At 39.9% G+C, this 23,744-nt stretch overlaps 2 protein-coding genes across 21 annotated transcripts in view; one reads left to right on the forward strand and one right to left on the reverse strand.

The window, feature by feature from the left end:
- Positions 1–23,744, reverse strand: part of baz2ba (bromodomain adjacent to zinc finger domain, 2Ba) — a 105,901-nt gene that overhangs the window by 79,939 nt on the left and 2,218 nt on the right. For all 20 annotated transcript variants that reach the window (XM_067374558.1, XM_067374559.1, XM_067374550.1 and 17 more), the window contains exon 2: positions 10,984–11,027. The gene's annotated coding sequence lies outside the window, so the exon portion shown is untranslated. The remainder of the gene's footprint in view (positions 1–10,983; positions 11,028–23,744) is intronic.
- marchf7 (membrane-associated ring finger (C3HC4) 7) overlaps positions 1–23,744 on the forward strand; it is a 70,042-nt gene that overhangs the window by 14,674 nt on the left and 31,624 nt on the right. The window lies entirely within an intron of this gene.

The raw sequence follows: 23,744 nt of genomic DNA on the forward strand, positions 1-23,744 counted from the left end.
GCCAATTTAAGAGTTTTTTCTCAGTATCAGTTAATTATCGGCTATGCGTATCGGCCAAAATTTTTCATCCCGATAGAGCAAGAGAGAGAAAGAGAGAGAGGGAGAGTGTGTGTAAGGAGTGTGTGAATGGCCATTTCTCCCTGCTGACACAGCCTCCATCTGCCACTGAGCCGTGCAGAGAGGCACAGCGAGAGAGAGAGAGAGAGAGAGAAGGAGAGGAGGGAGGGCAAGAGGCAGTGCTGGTGTGATGGAGAAGGAGAGAGAGCGTTCACGCTCACCTTGGTGTCACCTCTGCTGAGCTGAACGGGATGATGGGATAGGTAGAGACACAAAGACGCTCTGCCCTCTCTCCCACACACACACACACTCGCACCTCTCTTCTCTGTGCTCCATCTCTTTTCTCCTCGCTCACACACGCACAGAGTAACGGCACAATCTGTGATCACTGGAGCTGTTTGAGCCAGATATCGTCTCTGGGGGATTTACACACACAAACAGGTGCACACACATGCAGAAATATGCACACATACACACCAACCTACACGGGCCGTCTCGTGAGACCCCCGTCTTTCTCTTAAAATGCACATACACACACACAAACAGACACACAAAATAGGGCAAGCAGAAAGATTTCTGACACACTTCTAAACACACACACACACAGAGAGCCTGAGGGCAGGGTTTGAAATGAGAGGCAGCGTTTTAAAGAGCTCGCTGAATTCCACCTGTGATTAGTGTGGCTGCAGGGCTGATGGATCACGGCGGACACATTTCACTCGCTCGCTGCTTATCTCTCTTTCCCTTCCTCCTTTTTTCCTCCACTCTCTTTTCCTTTCTCTCTCACTCCTTCCCTCCCTTTTTTTCCTCTTCGTCTCGCTCCCTCTCATCCTGGCTCTGATTTTTCACTTTTCTTCTCTCCTCTGCGCTTTAAATCCTCTCTGCTCGCATCGACATCTACACTAATGCCCCCTCTTTTTCTCTGTATTTTCTTTCGCCATCTCTCTCCCTCTCCGTGTGTGCCAGCAGGGAATGACCTAGCAGCTGGGTCCTCTGGAACAGACCAATAAAATACTAAATATCTCCCTGCACATCACCCACACACAGACACAATGCCCCCCTCTTCCCTGGACCATCTGCACGCCAAACCATCCGTCCCTCCCCCCTGACACTCAAGACCCTTGTGAGCTGTAAACAATAGCCAGATATGATGGAAAAATGTTCTTGTTGTATCTGCGGCTCTAAACCACCACCCTGATTATAGTGACAGACCAATAAATCGATATTTTGCAATTTCGAAATCATCATCATCATCACACTGGCTGATAATCGCGTCCCGCCAATGTAGTTCCCCCTTGTGTCACTTCTAAAATCTACTTATAGTTTTGTGACAACAATTTGCTATCATTAAATTATCATTATCATACTGTCTGAAATACTTGATTCTGACTGGTCATTCAGCAGTCAAATATTTTGGTATAATGACAGCGAAACTGTCCTAATATTCATGAGATGCTCTAAAACATCCTCCTTTTAGTCAATACTGCGGTTTAGCAGTATCTCTACATTAGGCATGTTTACATGCACTAATTGTCATCAGTCCGAATGAATCCAATCCAATTTCAGAATCTGAAAGTTCTCTTTATGGGTCAATGGCGTGACGGGTCATTTTTTTTGTCCAAAGGCCTTAATAATAATAAAAAAGATATGACATCCAAAGTATGTAAGGTAGTACAACTAGATCTCTTATTTAATTATATTTTGCTACATATAAAGGTATTTTAAATATTTTGAAGTTGTCAAAATGTCATTCTGTGTAACCGTCGAAAGGCCAATACAGCCTTTTCATTTGAGATTAAAATATCTTAAAATGTAATAAATGTATATATTTTTATTCTGGCATGATTTTATAACATCATATATTAACATAGTGCAAAATGGTATTAAAATTACTTGTAGAAGTCATTGCTTTATTATGAGAAATGTCCGGAAAAACCATCATGTCATGCGGTCAATATCATGTGACAGGACGTGACATCATTCAGACACCTGCAAAGGACCACAAGGTCATGAAGTAAAGTAAAGAACTCTCTTTTAACCATTTGAAAAATTCATGTTTTCACTTGCTCATATACATGTCCAGAAATATCAGGTCATTTGGTACAACCGCTATAAAACATAGAAAATGTTGTAATATTTTAAAAACTTACTAAATATAAAATGTTTGATTGTCCTTTTGCTAGCTAGCTAGATGTCACCCTGTTAGCATTGTTTGAAAATATCATCATTTGGTATAACCAAAAGTGTCATTAGTTAAAACTTTTTGGTGACAAATTTTGTCAATCTTGTAAAAAATGACAAAAGCAGTGTTAATTTATATATATATATATATATATATATATATTATATATATATATTATATATATATATATATATATATAACACTTAATAAAAGTTCACAATTAATTATATCTCCAAACAAAACCACTCCTTTCAATCCTAACAAAATTTCATTCAGATAGATTGAGGTGTTTACATGAAGCCTTTTCAATCCGTTTGAGCCATCAATCCAATTACTAAAGGATTATTTGGGAGCATTTAATGTAGCTATTGCACTGTGGTGCTCATGTGGGTGATTTAGGTTTGATCATCCATTTCCCACTATCGCTATGAATAAAAGGAGCAAAAATGCCCAAAATTGCACGCAGAGACCCCTACCACCACACACGAATCAGCAAACTTTATTGCTTCTATTTCTAAGACTCCATACCCACCTCTCTCCCTGTTTTTTTCTCCATCTCAGCCTCTCTTTCTGTAATGACCTCCCTGAGGTCCAGTATCGCAGCTCTCTCTCTATTTCCAAGAGGTGAGGGAGGTTCTGCGAACGCACACCCAGCGTAATGAGCTCTCCCTGGACACCCAGAATACAAAAAGCCCCTGATATGCTCTGAGAATCTCCCCGGACCACCCTGTATCCAGATCGGTCCGGCTCCGGCACTCTACAGCTCTGAGCTCGGAGGCCCGCCATGGGTTCTCTCTAAATACCCCGGGCTGAGGGAGGGAGACCCCTGGGTGGCTTGCTATTCCAGGGTTGGATGTGTGCGTGTGTTTATGTCTAGGAGTGTGAATGAGATAGGTGTGAGAAAGTGTGGTTGGTGTGAAAGGTGTGTTTATGAGGGGGTCAGATCTCAGTGTGTGAGAGAGTGGGGCAGTTAGATTCAATAGAATCTCTTTAACCTTCTTTGAGGGCCCCCAACCTCCCCAAGAGCCCCCTCTAACTGCCCTTAACCGCCCGATTCCTCTGAGAGATTGGAAGCCCGCCGGCCGACCTCAAAACAACCCCCCCTTACACCTCATACACACACATTTTTACACTCTAAATGGGACATAAACCCTACAGAGTAAAGCATGTAAGCTGTGATGCTGCTTTTTCTTTCACACAAACACGCACAGTTTATGGCTTCTGTTCAGTAAGAGTCATAAGTGTGTGTTTGGATCCACAGCCGGCACGTCACATTTGTGGCAGTAAAGCAAAGCCACTCCTTTTTATATTTGCCCTTCAAAAAAAGACATAAATAATGGCCTGTGTGTGTGTGTGCTCCCTTGAGGTGCGCATCCTGTGCTGAACACACACAGCGAGAGAAGGAGAGATGGAGAGAAGATGAGCACAGAGCAAAATGAAGGAAGAGCGGGGGAAAAAAACAGAGGTGGGGAGAGGAATGAGAGGGCTCACACACACACACACACGCACGCACACACACTCCCTCTGCGTGCAACTGCGGTGTAAATGTCATCATGTACACAGTTTATCCTCTGTGTGAGCGAGAGGTGCAGATGAAGGGAGAGAGCGAGAGAGGAGCGAGCGAGCCCACTGCAGAGAGGTAGATGGAAGCATACAGCCTCTTCTTCTGTTTGTTCATTAGTATTCCAGCACTCACTCCTTCAGATCCGTCCTCACGCCGCTTTTAGCATCAGCACGGGAAAACACACACAAACACATACACCAGCACTAGAAAGAGATTAGCTATGTTCAATGTGTTTTGCCCATCTACCAAACCATCTCAAACTCGCTTCAAACGCAATGAAAATACTTCACGATCGCGAGACTACGTGCTGTTAACGGAAATAAGTTCACCCAGACAAATTACATGACATAATGTGATCAAGTCGAGACCTTTTGACCGATGCTGATTACTTTTAAGAGAAGATATTAGAGTTGGGGTGTTCATTTTGTGCTATTGGTTTTGAGTGGCCTCAGCTTATGGTCAGACAAGACAGCAGTCTGTCTCCAATGTACTTCAGGTCTTTCCTATTACATAGAATTTAAAAGAACAAATGCTGTACACTTTGAAATCCCATGGCTTTTTTAATAGCATTACAGGTGCACATGCCATATTTTTAGATTGTGAGAACTATTAGGTTTGTCATTTAAACTAGTATGGTGACAACAAATTTTGAATTATTTTTATACATTTTGGAAATTATTTAATGTCATTGCTAAAACATAAGTCACACTAATTATTAAGTTGGCTTGAAAAAGCCAACTTACTGTTATGCTATTTTCTTGTGAGACTAAAATTTCCAACTCTAACTCCTCCTAGAGCTTTAACTCTACATACTCCAAACTCGGGTCAGACCTTCAGACTATTCTGACTTAGTGTGCTATATCTTTTCTAACTGATCTGACTTATGGTTTTCCTAAAAATGACTATTAAATCTTGGAAAAATCCCATTGACTTTCATTAACGGAATGTTCAAATGAGCCAAGACTTTCAAATTCCAAATGTCATAATTCAAATTGAAACTATGGAAGCCCATTAAACTCAAACTCAATTAGACTCAAGTGCCATTCTATGTACTATTTCTAATCCATTGAAACTAATAAACCTATCTATCTATCCATCCATCCATCCATTCATCTATCAATGTCTAATATGATCTATCTCATAGCAACCACCCAAAACAACTTAGCAACCACATAGCAACACCCTAGAAACCACCCCGAGTACCCTAGCAACTGCATAGCAACACCTTAGCAACCACCCAGAGTACCATAGCAACCGCATAGCAACACCTTAGCAACCACCCCAAGTTCCCTAGCAACTGCATAGTAACACCCTAGCAACGACCCTGTGTACCCTAGCAACCATATAGCAACACCCTAGCAACCACCTTGAGTACCCTAGCTTTGAGACTCTCTATCTATCTATCTATCTATCTATCTATCTATCTATCTATCAAAACTACTAAACTAAAACTTTCATACTTCAAACTTTCAAACTTCAAACTTTTAAAACTACTTCAAACTTTCTAGCTAGGCTTTTTCAAGCCAACTTAAAGTTTGTCTTCAAACTTTTTAATCTAGTTAATAATGGTTTTACATTATTAAGACATGTCTGAGTTTTTGAAAAAATTGCAAACCTCATAAAATGAATATATAATAAACAACTAAAACACAATAAGAACATAGGCCTAATATTAAAAAAACTAAATATTTAGTATGACCTCCTAAATTTGACAATCATTTTCATTTTCTAACCTCCACAACTATTTACTGAAAAGAAAAAAAAAAAAAAATCTATTCATGGAAAGTCCCAGATATTACCTAAGCTGTGCAAAGTTCAGCATTTTTTCTTTTTCAGTCGATTGGTTGACTGTGTTGTCTTTGCCAGAATCTAGGCCTCAAGAGTCCTATTCTTGACCTGGGTTTTATTGGGTCTACTACTGGAACTGGTTTAGGTCTCTCTAGGTCTCAGAGGGTCTGGTGTTGACTCAAACTCTAGAAGGCATATTGTCAGATGATTTTCATTGTGTATTGTTAGCGAGTTAATGTTGATAAAGTTGTGGATGATGCCAAGAAGTGGTGTAAGTAGTGGCATCTAAAGGAAGCATTTCAACTTCATTTTTAGTGAATGGCTTTAAAGCTTTTAAAAATGACATTTCATGATTCATCATCTAAGGACTAAGCTGTTTCAAGGAAGACGGTGGTTTCAGCAAATGGTCATTTACCCACTGAGGTAAGAAAATGACTCAAAATCTAATATATTTTTCACTCAACTGTTGCTTGCTTAATGGCATAAGTGGCCACATGAAGAAAGCCTGAAGGTCACTACTGGATAATTCTGAGTCGTTTCAGTAAGTTTGTAAGAGCAGTGCCGATAAAGCACTTGCTCTTATTCTGAGCTGCTCTAAAAAGCCTCAATGTTTTGTGTCCGTTTTTGATTTTCACGTTGGTCTTAAGTTGTCTGCAATCCAAAAACATGCTAACCACGTTGACAAGCCCACAGTTCCACAGTGTTTAGCTGAACCACAATCAACAAATAGGTAGTTTCCATCATTTCAAAAGGACACCTGTCTTAGGGCTGGGCTCGCCAACTTAAAACATTTGTTGTTGTTGAAGCAAAATATGTGGATTCTTTTGGAGCATTAGCGAGATATTGCTTCAGATTTGAACACTGCCTGCTGTGGCTATGTCAGTTTAGCCAGTGCACTATTTGTCAAGTCTGTTGTAGGTATAGTGTATTGTAGTGATTCTGATGTGGATAGGGTGGTATTATTGGATGGATCTCCACGGTAACGGGCGGGTGAAACTCAATCGGAGTCTCTGAATGTCGCTCACTTAGATGGCCACCCGCTGATCCTGACCTTCTGGATGTTTTTTCCCTCTCCTTTTCTCTCTCTCTCTCCCTCCCGCTCTCTCAGCCCCGTCTTCTAACTCTTCTATTTTTTCTATTCATTTATCCATCTTTCTAGTTGTGATGGATACTAGACTGCATACATGTTATTTTTGGCTTATGTTGTCATTGAGCTGCCACTTTAAAGCACAACGACATCAGCAAATGAATAGCACCTATCTGCTTTGTGTAGAGCATGCGTATGAAGCCATAGATGAAGACACTCTTATGTGGGGGGCCTGGCTAAGACAAGATAACAGGAGATTATGTTTATGATATGTACTCTGAACATTAACTGCCTCATCTAACCGACTCGTTCTTTCTCTCTATGGAAGATTCAGTATTTATTGCTGTATCCTCCGGTACAGTCGGAATCAGCATGGCCTCGTACCCTGGCCAGAGCATAAATATTCAAGACAAGAAGGAACAGTAAAATTGCGAGCGGCAAGCAAAGGGAGAGAAAAAACAAAAGGGACCAATGACAGACACTTGAGGCACCCCATTTCTCCTTCGCCGTGTGTGTGCATATGTGTGTGTCCAGCATTTTGTACTGAGGTAATAACTCTCACCGGGGATCTGGAAGACCCAGCAGAGTTCAGGCAGGGGTCCATTACACCTTTCACACACACATGCACAAAATCCAGCAGGCCTGCATTATTTGTATCAAACAACCGGTATGTTTTGCCTCTGACGCACAAGTACAGACACACTCCTACTGCACAGCACCAGCAATGAAAACAGACCCCTCTACCATGATTCCTGCTCAAGATCCAGCAGGAAGTATGAGCTATGAGCCGTCCCCAGGGACGCAGGAAAGAGAAAGAGAGAGGCCAGGAGCCTGACACTGCCTGGCCAAGATCTATGCTCAAACACACTCTCTTGCCTCTTTTTTTTTTCTTTCACCACCCTCTTTTGTCTTCCTTTGCTTTCATTTCTCGTTCTTTCTCTACTCTAAATAAAGAGTAGTAGGTTACACTGAACATACTCATATCCACTTTGTGCAGAGAAATGCCATTTCCTCTGCTTTATTATTCTCTTTCCCCCTCTGTGGGAGGCTGGGAGGAAAGTTTGCTTTGAAGAGAGAGGGTTTAACATGTGCGCTAATAAATAGCTGGTTTGCCCCTGGGCAAGATTGCAAAAGCTCAGTTCTCTCTCTTCCATATAGTCTCCAGCATTTTCAGTGACTACAACTTATAACCTCCATTTCAGAAAGAAAATGATAGAAGAGTGTGCTTTTCCTCAATATGTCCTGACAGACCTGATTTTACTTTACAATTTCAACTCTCCAAAGAGACTTGTTGATATTCTCTCCATCCATAAACTTTTGTAATTCCCTCTGGGTGTCCAAGCAGTGTTTTGTTTTGTTCAGTCTTCTCTTTTTTCATGAGAAAGGAAAGTTCTTCCTTATAACTGATACTCTTGCAAGGCTTCAGTATGCCTTTGTTTAGTTTCTAATATTAGTCAACACTACATATATTTGTTTTAATGCATTTGGCAGACACTTTTATCCTAAGAAACTTAATTTACATGTTATCATTTCATGAATTTTATCAGTTCATAAATCAAACCCGTGGCATTTGTGTTGCCGTTCTCTCTGAGCTACAGGAATGCTATATCCTTACTTTGCTTGCAATGCTACATTCTCAAATCTATTAAAAAATGTAATTGAATTGATTACATGTTATGCAGATTACAAATCAAATTAAGTCAGAATTAACTGCCTATATCAATATTTGCTGAGAAGTTTTAAAATAAATCAAGCATGTTACATTATTGTGGTGGATGAGTAAACCGTTGAATAGATGTTACAAAAAGTGGATTTAGAAAACAATATATTACTTATTTCCATTTCACTAAACAAGCCTATCATTGACCTATAGTCCACAGCAATTAATTCTGTAATTGAGTCACCAAACTGTCTGAGTTAGACATAATGACTGGGCTATTTTTTATTTTTAAATTCGGAATTAACACTGGGTTTGTTTTAAGATGCTGTTATTTTTTTTAGTGTCCAGTGTTTAGTATTATTTATATACTATTACAGTATTATTAATAATTTTAAATAGCTTTTTTTTTATTGTTATTTCCAGATTTCTTTCTAATTTTAGTTTTAGTTATCTTGCTATGTGCTTTGTCATACATATATTTTTATTTATATATATATATATATATATATATATATATATATATATTTATTTATATATATATAGATATATATATATATATATATATATATATATATATATATATATATATATATATATATATATGCTTTAATTCATTTCAGCAACCAAGAAAATTTCTCAATCTCATTTTTTTATGTTTTTATTTTTCATCTAATATTTATATTTTATTTTATTTTATTTCAGCTTTATCTCAATTACCAAAAATTATTTTTAATAGTCTTAGTTAACAATAACAACACTGTATTTGACATATCTCTCTTCCATATTTGTGACTCTAGACCACAAAACCAATCATAAGTGGCACGGGTATATTTTTAGCAATAGCCAACAATACATTGTATGGATCAAAATGATCAATTTTTCTTTTATGCCAAAAATCATTAGGATATTAAGTAAAGATCATGTTCCATGAAGATATTTTGTAAATTTCCTACTGTAAATATATTAACAATGTATTTTTGTGAGTGGATATGCATTGCTAAGGACTTCATTTGAACAACTTTTTCCTCAATATTTTGATTTTTTTTCTGCACCCTCAGATTCCAGATTTTCAAATAGTTGTATCTCGGCTAAATATTGTCCTATCCTAAAAAACCACATCAACGGAAAGCCTATTTATTCAGCTTTCAGATAATGTATAAATCTCAATTTCAAAAAATTGACCCTTATGACTGCTTTTGTGGTCCAGGGTCACATTTGCATTCCGTCCAGCTGATTTTGAATATGAGGGAGACCTGTGCCTTATCCACTGCTGCCTGCTTTCAGTGAATATGGTTTGAGGCACATTTTCTGCAAGTCAGAGGCCATGATTAAATGTGTCAATTGCTTTACCACCTTATTTTAGTAATTAATTGTAGTAAATGTGTTGACGGGCCTAAAAACAAGCTTTTTTTCCCCAATTGTTCTAACTTTACTAGGGCAATGCCTAAGCATTAAAAGGACCTGCCTTCAAAGCACGATTGCCTTGTAAGTCAGACATACAGGAATGTTAGCGTGATTCATGCTGAAACCCTGGCCTGTCTCGCCTTCACTAAACGAGCAGAGCTGTTGAGCACGGATGACCCTTCACGCCTTCCTACAATTCCCAGAAATCAATGCTCGGATGGAGCTTCCATTACCATTATTGATGGCTGAGACGGTGGCAGTGACTGCTGCCAATGTGAGAGGCCGCAATGATGTGTAGCTGAGAGCCTGTCTTTGTCTCGCTGCCTATTTCCTGTCTGTATCTCTCGGTTTTTCCCTATCCCATTCTCTCTTTCTTGCCATCCATATATTTCTTTACACACATATAGTTTCCTCTAGAGTGTGAATGGAACACTTTTCAAATAAAAGTCATCTGTAAGCCACCACACACACACACATCTGAGGAAGCACTTGGTCTACACACAGCTGCATGTTCACCTGAGGCAGCTGCAGTCCGTTTCTCAGTCTTTAAGCACTCCAGAACTCAAACTCTACACTGTCACTTGTTAGTGGTAGAGACAGAGAGAATGAGAGGGAGGAGGAGACAGCGAGAGAGTGGAAAGAAATGTCCTTGTATTTCTGTCACTCTCTGAAACCACCAGGGAGCAGGGGAATGAAACGATGCAGCCGAGCAGAGAGCCCTGAGAGGCTGCCGCCCGCCTAGCATCACCGCTAACACCGCGACCAGCATCCGTGCTACCAATTAGCCTGAGCCCACACAGGGAGAGAGAGAAACCGGCTGATTTGTTTGTTCCAAAGCACAAGCTCTCTCCACCGCAGCGTTTTGTTCAAGAGACTCAGTTGTGAAAATGAATTGCCAAATTAAAGATCTTTACAAATGCAAAAAAAAAAAAAAAAAGCATGCTTAAGAAATGTCAACCTAACAATTGCCTTTGGAGAGCTTTGTTTCAGCTAATTGGGAGGGAGAAGGGTGAAAAGAGAGGCTCACATCCTAAGAATGAAATTAAATTAGGTTTAAATCAGCTGAATCTGTGTTCACCCTTTTCGGTTACAGCGTCCAATTACCCGAAACAAACACAGAGGTGCATAACCGTGACAAATGACTTCAAAACTGGTCTTGCAACAAATGCAAAGTCACAGAAGGAAGGTTTAAAAAAAAGTGATGACAACTGGCTATTAAGCATTATAGTATGAATACTCACTGAGTGGGAGTGTCCTCAGCTGTGTGACATCACTGCTTGTCCACCTGTAGCAGACCAGAGGGAAAAAAAAAAAAGAGAGAGTGAAAAAAAATGTTTTAATGGCACATTTGGTCACTAAATAGAAACAAAACTGAGATAAACTGCCCTAAATAAGACTTAATAAGCAGCTTGGCCCCAAGGGAAAAAGTCAACAGCAACAGGTTTCAGTTTTGTGGCTAGAGAAATACAGTGCGTTTACACCCAACCTGCGGCTGCCAATGGTTTTAACTAAGAAAAACACATGCATACGTACACAAAGACACTGACAACCACTTTTCACATGCCCACACACGTAAAGCAAAAACACACGAATGTGTGAACGCTCATACACGCTCCTGGTTCCGTCTTTTTTCCTGCTAAACCTGTTGGAATTACAGCAAGGCTTTAAAACTCAGGGTGTGTGGGACAATTTTCCAAGCACACACTGACTTATGCAGAAAACCAGCCTGCTCCAGTTCTCTCACAGCATTTGTTTGTGTATGTGTGCTTAAGAATTATCAGGAACATCACAGCACTGAGACACAAAGGTGAAACAGACACACAAATCAGATTCGGTTCCCAATCTCCTCAATCTGCACAGATAACAAGTTGCACATACACATTCTGCTCAGAAACAAACACCACATGCACAGGGAGAAAAAAAAAAAAAAGCTAAAGCAAATTACTACCACAAACGAACAGCAGACACACTCAGAGTAATCTGTGGCTGGGCAGTTAGTTCCTCTTTTTAGTTCTTTAAAACATTTCCATCTGGGCAGAGCCAGAAGTCTGGAAGAGTTTACCACTGTTTGTTACACACTGAGCCAGGCTGTGACTGACAGCATCCACGCGTCAATCAAAATCCGACTCATCCGTCCGCGGTGAAGGCGCTCCATCGCCGCAGTGACCAAGGACACGTGCACCGTTAGAGCTGATGTCACTGGGGGGAGTTCAGACGTAATGACAGCTCAGAGAGACGGAGACTGAGATAATGGCGAGCACACTGGAGGGTTTGATCATTTTCTAGATGATACGTACGGCCTGATCGTTATAACAATAACACGGCGCTGCTGCAAACGAAGGCCGTAATGTGTGCGTAGTGGAGCTCTCCCCAAACATCTTCATCCATCCTGAGGACCAGCTAATCAAAAACGTCTTGACGTTACATTTTTTTTTATTGACTTGCCTAGGGGGAGGAATTTAGATGAAATGATAACGCACCCCCTTTGGATAGACTGCAAACTGCGCGCAGCTGTGAGGATGGTGTGCGAGGAGAAAAGACGGGAGGGAGGGTTTTTTTTTTTTTTCCTTTTTGTTCTTTCTGCTCCAGGTTGATACTTCTTGTCGGAGAAGCCGGTCCTTTAGGGAGCACCTTGCCACGACTGCAGACGTTTAGCTCCAACCCTTCAGAGAAACACAGGCAAGTCCCGACAATCTATCTCCCGTGGAATCGTCTCACCCGTCCAGTTTCAGGAAACTGATCCCTAAATAGAAGTGATTCATCTTTTTTCATACAATATGAGCACACACAGCACAAAGAGACTTCTCTTTCCTTTTCTCTCCCTTTCTCATCTCTTTCTTGCTCTCTCTCCCTCTCTTTGCTCTGTATGATTCAGTGTGGCTGCAGGGCAGAGTCTTTTATCGCTGTATTATGCCTGACAAAATGGAATCTGTGTGTGAGTTCTTTGACTGGGAAGAAACAACCTTGGACCTGATCTCTTTCTCTCTTGTCGATAATCTTATTCTTTCATCATTAGGCCGATTGCGGTTTCTCCAGGAGACAGTATTGAGAAAAGAAGGTCAGAAAGATAAATACAGATGAAAAAAAGGACGGGAGAAAAAATAAAAAAAAATCCTCATACCTGGAAACACTTCCTCAAAAATGGCCACCAGACAATTAGCTCCATCTGAGAGAGAGGAGGGGGTTGGCTATAACTTAAACTGCCCACACTGGAGGTCATCACTCACACGCTAATGGAAGGCCGTGCTACACACACACACACACACACACACACACATACAGAGTCCCTCTCTCTCACACACAAGGACACAGCAATCGTCTTTGAACAGATTGCTAAACACTGCGGTAATTTCACTTTACATTTGTGGTAAAAGTTCATCTGTGCAGAACACAGCAACTCGTGACAATAAGGCCAAATTAATATTCAACCCATTTCCTATCCTCGCTTTCCTTCACCTTTGAAGTCTGGTGGAAATGAAGACCAGATGGAAGCAAAAGGAAGAACAAGAGTGAGCAAAAGAGAGAAAAAAACACTCATGTGTCTCCACATGAAATGGAGCGCTTTTTAAACAAAGGTAGAACATGTGGGAAAGTTTCTGAAGCTCTGCATCGCCAGACACGGCAGGAACAGAAAACATGTTTTAGGCACTCCCAGATATACAAAAACAAACAACCTAATAGGAAAATGATCAGAGGGTTTACTTTAGGTTAGCCTGTAAGTGAAATGCTGTAAAATGCATACAACATGCAAAGCCTTACAAGAGCTTTTGAGAGCACTCACTTAAGTTTATTCACCAGTTAAAGGAATCTCATGTTGTGTTTCGAAATGTTTCTCAATAGTGAAGAGGCCTCATGCACACACTTTTAATGGTCTCTATGACGATATGACAAAGTCATAACTGCGGTATGTTAAAGGAACTATAGTTACATAACCCATTTTTCTCTTACACAAGTTTACATTCTCGCAAGTTTACTTAAATACTAAAAGGTGTTTACTATATATATATATATTATATATATATATATATATATTATATATAATATATATATTATATATAATATATATATTATATATAATATATATATTATATATAATATATATATTATATATATATATATATATATATATATATATATATATATATATATATATATATATATATATATATATATATATATAAAGACTGAATTTAATACTGAATTTACAGAAATGATTCTGTTCTTATCATCTGGTCACTCCTCAGGCAGTTTGTAATCTTTTGTGATAGTTGAATCCCAATTATAGCCAAGCCCTCAAAGCAGGATCTCAGGATCATACAGCCAATATGTGAGAGAATGCGCAAAGCATGCTGTGAAACCAAATAATGTATAGACTATTTACAATTATTAAAATGTTATACAGTCATTAATGCTTGTGGAGGCAACATATGGCATTATGAACTAAGGTAAATATTTGTGTAAATATAGTTATTATTTTGACTAGTGGAATCTATCTGGAAACTCTTTTTTTAAGATAAATATCTTGAAAATGACAAGTACAGTATAGAATACTGAATGGTATAACATTAAATCTAACCTTTTACATTTTGATAAACCACAAATAGACAGTAAGACTCTGTAATCTTCTAAATATCATTGTAATAAACTCTTTAAGGCCACTTTGTATCAAGCATAGTATATACTAATACTGGCATAATACCACCAATTCAAAAAACAAAGATAACAGCCTTACATGTGACCATATTATTTGAACAACATGTACCCTAATTGAGGGTCCTGAACAATAACACTGGCAGTCAAAAGTAGCCATTCACAGATTAAACGCTGTCTGAGAATTAAGCGCCAATGAACGTAAAGCAGCAGAATAGCGTGTGTAATCAAACAGGCCTTGAGATTTCTCTGCGTGAAGGTCAATCCCGCTGCCTATGCAGCTGTCACGCCTTCCTCTCAAACACACGCACACATACGTACAAAACACACTAGCACACACAAACTAACCAGATAGTCATCTATCATCTCTAAGCTCAACACACCCAACATGAAATCTCTCGCCGACATCCTGACATCAATCCAGTGAAGAAGTAGAAATAACCAAAATACCTGCCTGCCTAACACACATAAAATATGTTTCCAACAAATATTACAATATATTAGGAACATTAGCATGATGCAACTTGGTCCGAGGTAGGAGATTGGTGTGGTTTATAGCAGGTTGGCTCATGGCAATACAGTAGTGGAGAAGCCCACTACACTGTTCTGGTAAATCTTTTGTCACCTTCATGTTAATTCAAAGCTCAGTGACTTTCTTTCTTCTGTGGAACATAACAGTCTTAAACATAACAGCCGTCGGGTAGTTTTTGTTCGGCGACAGGCTAAGTTTTCTCAGTGTGTTCCGCACCGTCAGCTGAAGTTTGTCCTCATCAGCTTTTTTCGTCCGTTTGAATCGCCGTCAGGCCGATTGGGCTGTCTGATCATTCTGATTGGCTGTTAAGCTACTGCCCCCTGCTGGTACGAAAAGGCATTTCATCTTGTGCAGACGCAGAACGGACGTGCTACTTGGCCATTGGCTGTCAAGCGTCGGTTTGGTGTGTCAGGCCAACTTTGGACCCAGATGCTGCCGACGTGAGCCAACTCCGCAGTCTGCTTTCGTCGCCACTAGTTCGATGTCGGCTTGGTGTGTTCCTGCCTTTATCGTTTAGGTTAGAGCCCGACCGATATGGGTTTTTGGGGGACGATATCAATATTAGGGAGTAAAAAAGTCTGATATCAATATATATCGGCCGATATTCTTTAAGTGTATATTATAGGCGTGCAACAGTTCATATTACTCACGGTTCGGTTTTTAACATGGTTTTAGGGTCACGGATTCGGTACAGTTCGGTATGTCCTATGTTCAAGGAAAATAAGACAACTGTCAAATTAATATAAATAAAATAAGAGCAATTAATCAAACTACAAGCAACAGCAGGTATTTCATGTATCTAACAGTAGTTTTCAGGTACAGAAATTGAATAAAAGGTCCCACTTTATATTAAAGGTACAAGATGTAAAATTTTTGCAGTAAAATATCCAAAAACCACTAGTTTTATATATTTTGTCCAGCTGATTACAAACAATATCTCTAATGTTTTCATCTACTTGTAAATCATGAGAAAATTCCCATTCTAAACAGTGACACGGGGCAGTGCAGTCGCCTGTCAATGACGTCAGTTCCCTTTGTTACCGCCTTTACTGACATAGAAACCACATGACAACAGTGCCGTGGACAAATGCGGAAGTAGTGTCTAGCGTCCAGCAAACCACTAGCTTGCTTCAAGCAGTTCCTTATTTACTTCTTGCACGTTTTATGGTGGATGGTGTTACTTATTTATGGAACATAATTACTGTTTACCATCTGCCGCTGGTTCTGTCGACAAGGACAGCTCCCGTAAACTCATGACCGGAAAAGCGGAAGCGGCGCCGGCGACTGTGTCATAATAAAAGTCCCGCTGCTCGTGAGGCGTGTGTTGATCAATCGCTCCAGCTCCTCGTTTAGCTCCCGCAACACTCGGTCCTGCTCTGCTTCACACTACAGTAACGTTAATAATCGCATCCACGAACATGAGTTCTTCCAGACGCCATTCTTTTGCACCGTCCGTTGAGATGGAGACCACATGTCCCAAGTTTCCGCTCTAAAACTTGGCGTCATCAAACTACGCCTTTGTTTTGAATAGGCTTCTAGCGACCTCTAGCGGAAAAAAATATCACAAATTGTACCTTTAAGTGGCCTTAACTACTATGTACTTACATTTAAATTAATTATTTGATACAATGCACTTATTGTGTACATACATGTTTCTACATGTACTTGTACTTATATTTTAAAAACACCTGCATGTCATTACATCTGTAATTAATTTCTGTTATTAAATTTATAATTACACTGTTGACCCATCCCTTACACCTTACCCCCACCCTTAAACCTTCCCATACCAACAAAGTTTCCCCTAACCTTACCCATATCCCACCTCAATAGCAGCAAAAGTGTTTTGCAATTCAATATGAACCCAATAAATACATTGTACTTATTTTTTGATGTAATTACATAGTAGTTAAGGCCACTTAATATAAAGTGGGACCAGTTAATTCTGTCAAGAGCAGATTGATGTCATTTGTTGTTTGATTAACATTAAAAACAGACATCAAGATTATTAGACTTCTTTCCCTTTAAGAATCATATCGGTGGCATATCTGGGACAGGCCCATATCGGCCTATAAAATTGGAAGACCGATAAATCGCTCAGGCTCTAGTTTAAGTGCTGTCAGTTTAATCATTCAAGTGAGTTTAAAGCATTCAAGCACAAAAAGATGCGAAATAGAACTAAATTCTGAACTTGCGCACTGCACCCGAACATCAAATTCGTTCTTTTGTGCTTGAGCGGACAAATACATGCAAAACAATGTCAATATGCTTGTCTCGGTGAGTATCATCATAAACAAAGTCGCTTAAGTGAACGTAAACAACTGAGAAAGAAAATGGATGCGTATCATTATATTGGATCCGTGCATTAGGTCTTAAAGTGACAGCAGCCTAATATACCTGCCGCCGTCTATGTCACTAATGGTAATCAAACAACAAAATACAAAGAGAAAGATCACTTTTGTAGCTTTAACAAAGATTAATTATATTTAATTTATAGAGTGAAGACTATGCAGTGTTATTTTACATTTGATTTCTGTGCCTGTTAGACATAAAGCACTGTTTGTTTCAATTGTATTTATCTGTGCTTTTTCTATGCAGTTGCACTCCCCTACAAAATCACCCCAATCATTCTAGAATGGATATTTAGTTCATAATTAAGTCATCTGGTGAAATTGTTTTTCATATTGCAATATATCACAGAACAACAATACTGTGCAGCCCAAGTATTGAGGTTTGGTGTTTGGATGGTTAGACATGGCAAGTTGAGTTGGTGCGTTGAGCTGTTGCGTTGGGTCATGTGGTGGTCTGTTGGGCGTGCAGTATTGGTTATGACGGTGTTGGGATTTTCCGTCAAGTGTCCTGTTAAGTTGATGTGTTGGGTCATTGTGCTTTGCTTAGTGTGTACTGTTGGCTTGTGGTGGTTTTCTGAGCATGGTTTTAGGATGTTCGCTCAAGAAATGTGTTGAGTTGGTGCGGTGGGCCATCGGGTATGGCGTTGAGCTGTTGTTTTACATCATGGTGGGGTTTTGAGGTATATTGTTGAGGTGTTTGTATGTTCAGTCAAGTGTCATGTTGTTCTGTTGTGTTGAATCATCTGGTGGTGTGTTGGGCTAAAGTGTTGGGTCATGCAGTGGTCTTTTGGGTGTGCAGTGTTGGGTTATGGTGATGTATTGAGCTTTGTGTTGCTATGTTCAGTTAAGTGCCATGTTGAGGTGTTATGTTGGATCATCTGGTGGCAGATTGGGCTGTTGGGCAATGGTTGTGTGTTGATCTGTAGTATTAGGTTGTTTTGTCGTTTTGTGCTGTTATTTTGGGTAGCATGTTTAGTTGTAGTGTTGGGTTATACTGGTGCGTTGAGCTAAAGTGTTGGGTCCTGTGGTGGTTTGTAGGAGTCTAGTGTTGGGTTATGGTGGTCCACTGATATTCATTCAAGTGGCATTATGAGGTTGGGTTAGGGTAGTGTGTTGAGCTGTAGTTGTGTGGTGGTTTGTTGAGATATGTGATTGGGATGTTCAGTAGCGTGATGAGTTGGCCTGTTGGGGTTTGGTGGTGTTTTGAGCAGTTGGGATGGGTTGAGCTTTAACGATGAAGTCAAGGTGATGGCTGAATAGATGACTGAAGGAAGAGGAGATGAGCTCTAGACTGAATGCATTGTTTTCATGAAAGATGCTGTTGCTCCTGCTGCACGCTTAAATTAGCTGGCAGTGTTTGGATTACACCAGGGAGCTCTCACACAGGATTTATTCTAGCCTGCAGGAGCAAAGGATATTTCCATCTCTACACACACACACACACAAACACACATAGATGCACAGTCACCCGTATGCGTGTAGACACACTCAGATAAAACCCTAAGAGCACAAAACAAGGCTTTTGGTTACGAAGGTGCTCACACACACAGAGCGTGGTCAAATAAGGATGCACTGCTCACTCTACCATTCATTTTATCCTTCGCCCTAGAATGTGTCCATATGATCCTCTGCCATCAGAACAAACATTCAGATGCACTTCCACGCAATCATACACACACTAACACTTGAAGGACTCAACAAGAGGCTCTTCGTGGCCTCCGGATCAGGCTTCTTCTAGTGCTATTGCCAAGTTTACAGACTGCTCATATTACAGACGGGTTTCACAGCTTTCTATCCATCTAACAGAGATAATACAGAGAGATAGAAACTGAGAGAAAGAGAGAGCCCATGCAGTGTTTTTTCCTCTCATTTTGAGTGTCATGTGAAATAACCACACTGCAGTCTGTTTCACTGAACAATCTGATGACACATACACTCTTTCGCTTCCTAAACAACCTGCAGTCCTTAACCTTATCTCTTTACATGATTACATTATTTAAACAAAGAATCGCCTGGCCGTTCCAACCTTAAACAAAGCAGCCTCAGCCTAATTTCTAATGACCGAGACAGACGCCCCCCCTCAAAACACACACGCACACACATTTGTTGCGGGTCGATGAGCATGAGGCCTGCTGAAGCGCCTAATCCCACGTCTGTAGACTCCAGGAACACACCATGATGCACCTTCACGCGAACGCAGATTAGAACCCTTAATCCAGCTCTCTCAATCTGGAGATCTTTTTATAAAACCTCGGAGCTAATCCAACAGAGGTTTGTTTACTGTTCAAGACCCAGTTTAACCCAGGCTACATTATTTTACTATTTAAAAAAAAAAATGTTTACTTGATGTGTTCATGTCAGGGTTAAATAGCTGCTCCATTACCCATAATTCTGCAAAGAAATGTTGTATTCTCCATTCATGTCGACTTTACACAAAACAAAAAGCTTCCGTTTCCAAAGTACTTTACGGTGTCAGCTGAAACGATTCCATTTTCAATCCTTTTTCTGTCTCTCTGTCTCCATCTCATCCCTGTCATTTCGTGGGCCTTTCTGCGCAAATTAAAAATTTAGAAATTCTTGCTGTGCCGAGGTGCTCTTTGCCAGCGCAGCTAAAATGAAAAGGCTTTGTGGTGGCAGTGACCAGATTTTAAATGCAGCGAGATCAATAAATAAGAGGGGGCTGCTTGAGCACAATCTCTGAATGTCTTTGAGTGTGTGTGTGTGTGTGTGTGTGAGGGTCAAACACTGCATGTCCTGCAGTCAGCTGTCACAGTGCAGTAGATTCTCTCGCATCCCACAGCTCTCGCCAAATCCCACCCTGCCTCCCTTTTGCCCTCTCCCACAAGAGGAGCATCATTCCTGCCATTCCTGAAATCTTGGCTATTTCTACTCTGGATGCAAATATAGCGATAAGCACTAGAACAAATAGGCCAAACTACTGGCATTTCAAACACGGGCTCCATTATCTCAGCGGGGGGATTGGAGCGCCGCAGTGGCAACCCACGGCACAGGCAACATGACAGTCTCCTGGAGGGCAAACAACACCGGAGACGCAAGCAGCACGGGGTGGAAAAAACAGCCCTCATCTCTCCAGAATACTCCTCTGCCCGGAATCGCTAATGCACTCAAACCCTCATTGAGGAGCTGAGAGAGAGAGATAGAAAGAAAGAAAGAGAGAAGGGGGGGGGGGGGTAGATGGAAAGCAGAACAACAGGCGTACAGAAAGGTTTCAGAATGACGACCTTCAGGTGTCGAGCATGAGATCAGCCTTGTTGATTAACAGCAGAACACAGAGACACTGGCGGGAAGATATTCTGAACGTACGCTTCCCGAAGCTTAATTCCTCACTGTGAACTTACAGCAAAGGAGATTTCTCTTTCTCAAGTCTCAATATGAAGCCTTTCTTGAGGGAAAAATCAACCCTTTCACCTTGTCTGTGAAAAACAAGCGCTCAGACAGCCCAACAAAAATAACCTTGAGTTTCATCAGGGATATTCTCACATTGAATGATAAACAGAGGCCCGAGGGACGCCGAACCAAAAAGCAGCTAATTGCCTGCCTCTGAAATTCGGCCCCTGTGTCCTCTCTGTGTTTATCTGAAAACAGAGTCAGTTTGGTGTGACCCGCTTCAGCTGCTGGTAGAAAAGCCCATTCATTTTACTGTCCGCAGAAACGCGAATCTCGCGCTCCTCTGCCTCGTTACCACGGACGGGCAGGCTAAAGGTAAAGAAGATCATGTTTGCGACACAATTATCGAGTCTGCCGCGACCGACTTGTGCTTCTGCTGACACAAACAGTTGTCTCCCGAGCGCTAATGTTCACGCTAAACTGCAACCCACGTAACCCGCTATTATGTAAGAGCCAACTGTTGAGAGGAAATTCTACAATCAAAGCTGTTTGCTAACGACAAAATAAATCATTAGCCAAGTAAGGCAAGATAGAGATGCACTTATCCATGATACTGTTTAGCGTCATGCCAACTGTTGTCTCACAAAGCAGCACGGGGAAGAGTATCTGTCAGTATTTACAAGGTGATTTGCCAAGTCGTTATGAGTGCAAGGACGCAACCTGCTCTGAAAACAAATTCACCGCTGACCTTCCGGCATCGAGTGTATTCGGGGCTGATTCATTTGGCAGTTACTGGCCACACACACACGGCACACCGCAGCTTGTATAATCGAGCCTGCGTTTGCGTTTGAGCTCTTTAAATGACAGGTGTTATGATCAGGTGAGATCTTCTCGCTGCCTTGGACTTTTATGGGACGGTTAAATCAACTGACAATCCCAAAGTTCATTTAAATCAATTTCACCATTAACACTGCAATGATGTGTTTAAAAAACAAAACAAAATCAATGGGTTTCACTGAAGATGCTGTGAATGTGTCTGTATCCAGAAGAACTGCTTTTACTTCTGCTTTCTTCTTATTTTGATTGAAAACTGGTCCACCTTGCCCTGATTTTCGTGCCAATTCGAGAACCTATTGTTAAACTTTATTAAAAATAATAATAATATTTTAAATATATACACAGTACAGTGCAAAAGTCTTAGGCTACCATTAGATGTTGTTTTAGCAATGATATAACGTCCATATATAATTATTTCTCAGTCTCTTTATTAGAATATAAACAGAAAATACAGTACACTTGTATGCAATATTAAGAAGAAAAAAAACAGCATTTATAGGCTAAAATGGCAAGTATTTAGTGACCACCTCTTACACTTGAGCAATAGCAGGAACCAGCTCTCTTAAACCTAAATGGAATAGAAAATGACTGAAAGGCCAAGAAAACTTTCAAAATCTGATGAGAAGTTTCTCAGAGTCCAGGAGGTCACACTTAACACTGTTTTTGCTTAAAGAAACAATTTTTTTACATTTAGTTTTTTCTGTATTTTCTGTTTGTATCGTAATAAAGAGACATTACTAAACATTACTAAAACAACAAAGCTGGTGGTGGCCTAAGACTTTTGCACATTACTGTATATGTAAGCAGGGTAGATCACTTACAAATTCCAAATTACATGACAAAAGTTGTAGTTAGTAACAATCAATTACATTACACAATTAAGGAAATGTAATCTGACTACTTTTTGATTGCTTTTATATTACTTTTGACTAAACTCATTTATCACATTGATTTGAATAGGATAAATTTGTACCATATTGATATAAAAATCTTTATCAACAACATGAAGTGTGTTAGATATTACATTAAGTCAGGGTTTCCAAGACTGGGGTTTGTGAGTTTAATGAGAAGCTATTACGTAATCAAATCATAAAAAATTAACATTTAAAATAGTTTTAAAATTAAAAGCACTCAAAATAAAACAGTTACGAAAAATATTTTATTTGTTTACCTCCATGTCATGCGACCATTAACTGACATAAGAGAACTGTGAACTTAATTTTATTATTATTATTATTATTATTATTATTATTTTTATTTTATTATTGGCCTAACTTATTAACTTAGAATCTCAGGTGGTTCAGCTGACAAAAAAGTTGATGAATCCCTGCATTGCATGTTAATATGAAATGATCTGAATTTCTACATTTTAATGTGTAGAAATCAAAATGTTTAAATAATTAATCTGTGTTCTAAAATGCTCTAAATATAGAAAAACAAAACAAAACAGAACCAAGGCTTGAATAATTCTCTGAAAGGGTGTAAAGTAAGTTGTTAAAGTGAAAGGCAAAATGTTATACACTGCAGTTGACTATAATATCATCTAACCCAATAAGATGTAGAATGAAGCCCCATAGAGCCATTTAGACTATGAGACGCTGGCAGGGCTGTGCGTGTTAACTGCTCTCCAGTCATTCATATGTATCAGCATGAGTGGAATATCCAATAAATTCAAATCATCTTTAAATGAACCGCACTGATCGGTGCCGGTTTCGGAGGAAGTGTGATTATAAACTCAAACCCATGTGCATTTGGGATCGTCTGTGCTAAACTTGTACTGGATTCGACAGATTCTGCACCCGAGCCCCATTTCCTACAGCCCACATTTCTCATAATCAGCTCATTACACTACAATCATTTGTTGTTGTGCGAACAACAAAGACATGCAAACAGAGCTTAAACAAGATCCGTCCAAATTAAACTAATTCCTAGATACGAACATCTTCTCACAGGCCTAACCCATATCCTGTCGGGAAAACAACAAACATCCTGGACAGAAACGTGCGGTTGACACTCTAACCCTGAGCAAAGTTCATTTTTTTCCTTTTCGCAGCTACAGACATGTAGGGGTCTGGGTGTGCTTGAGAGAGCACAGTGTGAGATCCCTTCAAACCCCAACAGCACAAACAGGCCCTGACAGATTTGCTCTCCCTAATTCGTGGTAAGAAAAACAGCACAAGTATATAAGAGATCTTCTGAATAAGCACAAACACTCTAGCAACGAAAGAAAAAAAAAAAGCATCCAACAATAGTCATTTCTAATGGAAGAAGAGAGTGGGTGAGA

The sequence above is a fragment of the Chanodichthys erythropterus genome, chromosome 21 (genome assembly GCF_024489055.1).
Source record: "Chanodichthys erythropterus isolate Z2021 chromosome 21, ASM2448905v1, whole genome shotgun sequence".
Classification (NCBI taxonomy): domain Eukaryota; kingdom Metazoa; phylum Chordata; class Actinopteri; order Cypriniformes; family Xenocyprididae; genus Chanodichthys; species Chanodichthys erythropterus.